The sequence below is a fragment of the Theropithecus gelada genome, chromosome 14 (genome assembly GCF_003255815.1).
Source record: "Theropithecus gelada isolate Dixy chromosome 14, Tgel_1.0, whole genome shotgun sequence".
Taxonomy (NCBI): domain Eukaryota; kingdom Metazoa; phylum Chordata; class Mammalia; order Primates; family Cercopithecidae; genus Theropithecus; species Theropithecus gelada.
In genome coordinates, this window is record NC_037682.1 from 58,881,145 (window position 1) to 58,887,870 (window position 6,726).

Here is a 6,726-nt window from a genome sequence, read left to right on the forward strand (position 1 = left end):
ATTTGATTTATTTTCATGCATTTCATTTTAAAAACTGGAAACGATAAAGATTCTTGTATTAGTCCATTTTCATGCTGCTGATAAAGACATACCCAAGGCTGGGCAATTTACAAAAGAAAGAGGTTTATTGGACTTACTGTTCCACATGGCTGTGGAGGCCTCACAGTCATGGTGGAAGGCAAGGAGGAGCAAGTCACATCTTATGTGGATGGCAGCAGGCAAAGAGAGAGCTTGTACAGAGAAACTCCCATTTTTGAAACCATCAGATCGCATCAGACCCATTCACTATCACGAGAACAGCAGGGGAAAGACCTGCCCCCATGATTCAATCATCTCCTACCAGGTCCCTCCCACAACACATGGGAATTATGGGAGCTACAAGGTGAGATTTGGGTGGGGACACAGAGCCAAACCATATCAGTCCACACATGGCCCCTCCCGAATCTAATATCTTCACATCTCAAAACAAATCATGCCTTTTCAACAGTCCCCCAAAGCCTCAACTCGTTTCAGCATTAACTCAAAAGTCTGCAGTCCAAATCTCATCCAAGACAAGGCAAGTTCCCTCTGCCTATGAGCCTGTAAAATCAAAAGCAAGTTAGTTACTTCCTAGATACAATGGGGGTATAGGCATTGGGTAAATACAGCCATTCCAAATGGGAGAAATTGACCAAAACAAAGGGGCTACAGGACCCATGCAAGTCTGAAATCCAGCGGGGCAGTCAAAATCTTATAGCTCCAAAATGATCTCCTTTGACTCCATGTCCCACATCCAGGTCATACTGATGCAAGAGGTGGGTTCCCATGGCCTTGGGCAGCTCCACCCTTGTGGCTTTGCAGGATACAGCCTCCCTCCCAGCTGCCTTTGTAGGCTGGCACTGAGTGTCTGTGGCTTTTCCAGGTGCACGGTGCAAGCTGTCAGTGGATCTACCATTCTGGGGTCTAAAGGACGGTGGTCCTCTTCTCACAGCTCCACTAGGCAGTGCTCCAGTGGGGACTCTGTGCGGGGGCTCCCACACCACATTTCCTTTCTGCACTGCCCTAGCAGAGGTTCTCCATGAGGAATCCCCCCTCCTCCCGCAGTAAACTTCTGCCTGGGCATCCAGATGTTTCCATACATCTTCTGTAATCTAGTAATCCAGGTGGAGGTTCCCAAACCACAATTCTTGACTTCTGTGCACTCACAGGCTCAACACCACGTGGAAACTGCCAAGGCTTGAGGCTTGCACATTCTGAAGATATGACCTGAGTTCTATGTTGGCCCCTTTCAGCCACAGCTGGAGCAGCTAGGAGGCAGGGCACTAAGTTCCTGGGCTGCACACAGCATGAGGACCCTGGGCCTGGCCCACAAAACCACATTTTCCTCCTAGCCCTCCAAGCCTATGATGGGAAGAGCTACCGCAAAGGTCTCTGATATGCTCTGGAGACATTTTCTCCCATTGTCTTGGTGATTAATATTCAGCTCCTCAATACTTATTCAAATTTCTGCAGTTGGCTTGAATTTCTGCTCAGAAAATGGGATTTTCTTTTCTATGGCACTGTCAGGCTGCAAATTTTCCAAACTTTTATGCTCTGTTTCCCTTTTGAATCTGAATGCCTTTAACAGCACCCAAGTCACCTCTTGAATGCCTTGCTGCTCAGAAATTTCTTCTGCTGGATACTCTAAATCATCTCTCTCAAGTTCAAAGTTCCACAAATCTCTAAGGCAGGGGCAAAATGCCACCAGTCTCTTCGCTAAAACATAGCAAGAGTCATCTTTGCTCTAGTTCCCAACAAGTTCCTCGTCTCCATCTGAGACCACCTTAGCCTGGATCTAATTGTTCATATCACTATCAACATCTTGGTCAAAACCATTCAACAAGTCTCTAGGAAGTCCCAAACTTTCCCACATTTTTCTACCTTCTTCTGAGCCCTCCAAACTGTTCCAACCTCTGCCTGTTACACCGTTCCAAAATTGTTTTCACATTTTCAGGTATCTTTTCAGGAACACCCCACTCTACTGGTACCAGTTTACCGTATTATTCTGTTTTCACACTGTTGATAAAGACACACCCAAGACTGGGCAATTTACAAAAGAAAGAGGTTTATTGGACTTATTATTCCACACGACTGGGGGGAGCAGTCTCACAATCATGATGGAAGGAAGGAGGAGCAAGTCACATCTTCCGTGGATGGCCACAGGCAAAGAGAGAGCTTGTGCAGAGAAACTCCGGTTTTCAAAGCCATCATATCTCATAAGACCCATTCACTATCACTAGAACAGCATGGGAAAGATCAGCCCGTATGATTCAATCATCTCCCACCAGGTCTGTCCCACAACATGTGGGAATTATGGGAGCTATAAGATGAGATTTGGGTGGGGACACAGAGCCAAATCATACCAGTTCTAATTGTAAAGAGAAGTTATTTTGGGATTGTTCAGATACACTGACTCTTTTTTTTTTTTTTTTTTTTTAATATGGAGTCTCGCTCTGTCACCCAGGCTGGAGTGCTCCTCCTTCCCTCCATCATGATTGTGAGACTGCCCCCCCCCCCAGTCATGTGGAATAATAAGTCCAATAAACCTCTTTCTTTTGTAAATTGCCCAGTCTTGGGTGTGTCTTTATCAGCAGTGTGAAAACAGAATAATACGGTAAACTGGTACCAGTAGAGTGGGGTGTTCCTGAAAAGATACCTGAAAATGTGAAAACAATTTTGGAACGGTGTAACAGGCAGAGGTTGGAACAGTTTGGAGGGCTCAGAGGAAGGTAGAAAAATGTGGGAAAGTGTGGGACTTCCTAGAGACTTGTTGAATGGCTTTGACCAATTCTTCCTAGAGACTTGTTGAGTGGCACAATCTCGGCTCACTGCAAGCTCCACCTCCCAGGTTCATGCCATTCTCCTGTCTCAGCCTCCCGAGTAGTTGGGAATACAGGCACCCACCACCATGCCTGGCTAATTTTTTTGTATTTTTAGTAGAGATGGGTTTTCACCATGTTAGCCAGGATGGTCTCGATCTCCTGACCTTGTGATCAGCCTGCCTCAGTCTCCCAGAGTGCTGGGATTACAGGCGTGAGTCACCATGCCCGTCCTACACTGACTCTTTTATTCAGACACTAGGGCTGTTTTGTGGTCATTGAGTATCACTGTTTTCTTCAAATCTTCAAGCATGTCCTTCTTTTGGATTTTGGCCCATGAGTTGGGGATTTTACCTTTACCTATCATTTTTTTCTGATATTTATATTCTAGCTTTGATCTGAAGTGAGAAAAGCCATTCCCAAGATGGCTGGGTGGAAGAATCTGGAGTGATGCTTCAAGTGGCATAATCCCCTCCTGCCTTTTGATACTTCTTATATGGGATTTTTCCACCATTGCTCAAAACCAATGAACAATCACTTGCTACAAAACTAGTAAAGCAATCAATGACAGAATGGCCTGTTTTACACCACTCCTCTCCATAGACAGCCTGAGGTCAGAGGAAGGGAACACCATGGTCTCCGTGTGTAGGAATTGTGTTTGTACAAATTGCTCCACAGCAGGGACACTGTTTCCAGCAGCCAGAGAGATGTTCAGAGAGCATTTTCTCAATTTTAGAAACCATTACTTTCATACGCATACTTGAATAATGCTGCTCTATTCTCTTCATTGTGAGATCCAAAGCTGCACTCATGTCTTCTCTGAGAAACTCAGTATCTTTTATCTCCTGGTGTTTAATCCTTGTCAAGTCTCTCTGTGAAAAGATCAAGTTGCTCCCCAGGTGATCACAGAACAAATCCAACCATCCAGTGCTGCTTTTATCTTTACCTACTGATGTGAATTCATGAAGGACAGAGAGGATGCTATTATTAATGTCAGCTAAACTTTTCTCAAAAAAATCTTCATTTTTTTCCTGCATTGTCTAAACTGTATCTCTTTCTATTGATTTTGATGTAATTCCTTAAAAAGCTATTCTTATTATGAAAGTATTGCCAATAATGATCAAAGTTTTCTTCTTCTCCCAGAGAGATGAGAATGTGTTTCTCCAGGTTACTCCTCTTTCCACTGAATGCAGGGCACGTAGCTCACATGTCCCCACAATTTTAATGGTTATTTTTCCCCCATATGATGGTAGAGACAGCAAGAATAAGCTTGTGCCACACAAAATCATAAGTGATTTGCTGGCGGCTTCTTCTTGACAGGAAATCATAAACCTCATGAAGAAATCATTTTTCTTGCTTTCTAGATAGCTTACAGGATCATTTGCTCTCTTGAATGCCCTGTGCATTTCCTTACAATTCTCTGTTGCTCATTAGAATAAACACAAACATAAGCTGATAATATATTTATTTTTAAATGTGTATCTTTCCTGAGTAGAGGCAGATTTCACATCTTCCTCTGTTGTCTTTAGAATTTTCTGGAAATATTTTGGATTGTAATCACACTGTTTTTTCCACATATTGTTAATAGTTTTATTAAATCTTGAAACAATGTGATCAGTAGTCATATTCACGAACTCTTTCTCAAGGATGATTAATGTCATTTACCTGTAATTTTTTTCTGACGATTAATGTCATTGAGAAAGAGATCATGAATATGACTACTGATCACATTGTTTCAAGATTAAGTTGGGGGGCGGAACAAGATGGCCGAATAGGAACAGCTCCAGTCTCCAACTCCCAGCGCGAGCGACACAGAAGACCGGTGATTTCTACATTTTCAACTGAGGTACTGGGTTCATCTCACTAGGGAGTGCCGGACAATTGGTGCTGGTCAGCTGCTGCAGCCCGACCAGCAAGAGCTGAAGGACGGTGAGGCATCCCTCACCTGGGAAGCGCAAGGGGGAAGGGAATCCCTTTTCCTAGCCAGGGGAACTGAGACACACAACACCTGGAAAATCGGGTAACTCCCACCCCAATACTGAGCTTTAAGCAAACGGGCACACCAGGAGATTGTATCCCACACCTGGCTGGGAGGGTCCCACACCCACGGAGCCTCCCTCATTGCTAGCACAGCAGTCTGCGATCTAACCGCAAGGCAGCAGGGAGGCTGGGGAAAGAGCGCCCGCCATTGCTGAGGCTTAAGTAGGTAAACAAAGCCGCTGGGAAGCTCGAACTGGGAGGAGCTCACAGCAGCTCAAGGAAACCTGCCTGTCTCTGTAGACTCCACCTCTGGGGACAGGGCACAACTAAACAGCAGCAAAAGCAGCAGAAACCTCTGCAGATCCAAACGACTCTGTCTGACAGCTTTGAAGAGAGCAGTGGATCTCCCAACATGGAGGTTGAGATCTGAGAAGGGACAGACTGCCTGCTCAAGTGGGTCCCTGACCCCTGAGTAGCCTAACCGGGAGACATCCCCCACTAGGGGCAGTCGGACACCCAACACCTCACAGGGTGGAGTACACCCCTGAGAGGAAGCTTTCAAAGCAAGAATCAGACAGGTACATTCGTTGTTCAGCAATATTCAATCTTCTGCAGCCTCTGCTGCTGATACCCAGGCAAATAGGGTCTGGAGTGGACCTCAAGCAATCTCCAACAGATCTACAGCTGAGGGTCCTGACTGTTAGAAGGAAAACTATCAAACAGGAAGGAAACCCACATCAAAACCCCATCAGTACGTCACCATCATCAAAGACCAGAGGCAGATAAAACCACAGAGATGGGGAAAAAGCAGGGCAGAAAAGCTGGAAATTCAAAAAATAAGAGCACATCTCCCCCGGCAAAGGAGCGCAGCTCATCGCCAGCAACAGATCAAAGCTTGACGGAGAATGACTTTGACAAGATGAGAGAAGAAGGCTTCAGTCCATCAAACTTCTCAGAGCTAAAGGAGGAATTACGTACCCAGTGCAAAGAAACTAAAAATCTTGAAAAAAAAGTGGAAGAATTGATGGCTAGAGTAATTAATGCAGAGAAGGTCATAAACGAAATGAAAGAGATAATACGTGACAAATGCACAAGCTTCAGTAACCGACTCGATCAACTGGAAAAAGAGTATCAGCAATTGAGGATCAAATGAATGAAATGAAGTGAGAAGAGAAACCAAAAGAAAAAAGAAGAAAAAGAAATGAACAAAGCGTGAAAGAAGTGTGGGATTATGTAAAAAGACCAAATCTATGTCTGATGGGGGTGTCTGAAAGTGAGGGGGAAAATGGAACCAAGTTGGAAAATACTCTTCAGGATATCATCCAGGAGAACGTCCCCAACCTAGTGGGGCAGGCCAACATTCAAATCCAGGAAATACAGAGAACACCACAAATATACTCCTCGAGAAGAGCAACGCCAAGACACATAATTGCCAGATTCACCAAAGTTGAAATGAAGGAAAAAACCTTAAGGGCAACCAGAGAGAAAGGTCGGGTTACCCACAAAGGGAAGCCCATCAGACTAACAGCAGATCTCTCGGCAGAAACTCTACAAGACAGAAGAGAGTGGGGGCCAGTATTCAACATTTTTTTTAAAATTTATTTATTATTATTATACTTTAAGTTCTAGGGTACATGTGCATAACGTGCAAGTTTGTTACATATGTATACTTGTGCCATGTTGCTGTGCTGCATCCATCAACTCGTCAGCACCCATCAACTCCTCATTTACATCAGGTATAACTCCCAGTGTAATCCCTCCCCCCTCCCCCCTCCCCATGATAGGCCCCGGTGTGTGATGTTCCCCTTCCCGAGTCCAAGTGATCTCATTGTTCAGTTCCCACCTATGAGTGAGAACATGCAGTGTTTGGTTTTCTGTTCTTGTGATAGTTTGCTAAGAATGATGGTTT

At 44.7% G+C, this 6,726-nt stretch overlaps 1 pseudogene; it reads right to left on the reverse strand.

Annotated features, from left to right (window-relative positions):
• Nucleotides 1-3,084: 3,084 nt before the first annotated feature.
• LOC112605888 overlaps nucleotides 3,085-6,726 on the reverse strand; it is a 16,466-nt pseudogene continuing 12,824 nt past the window's right edge.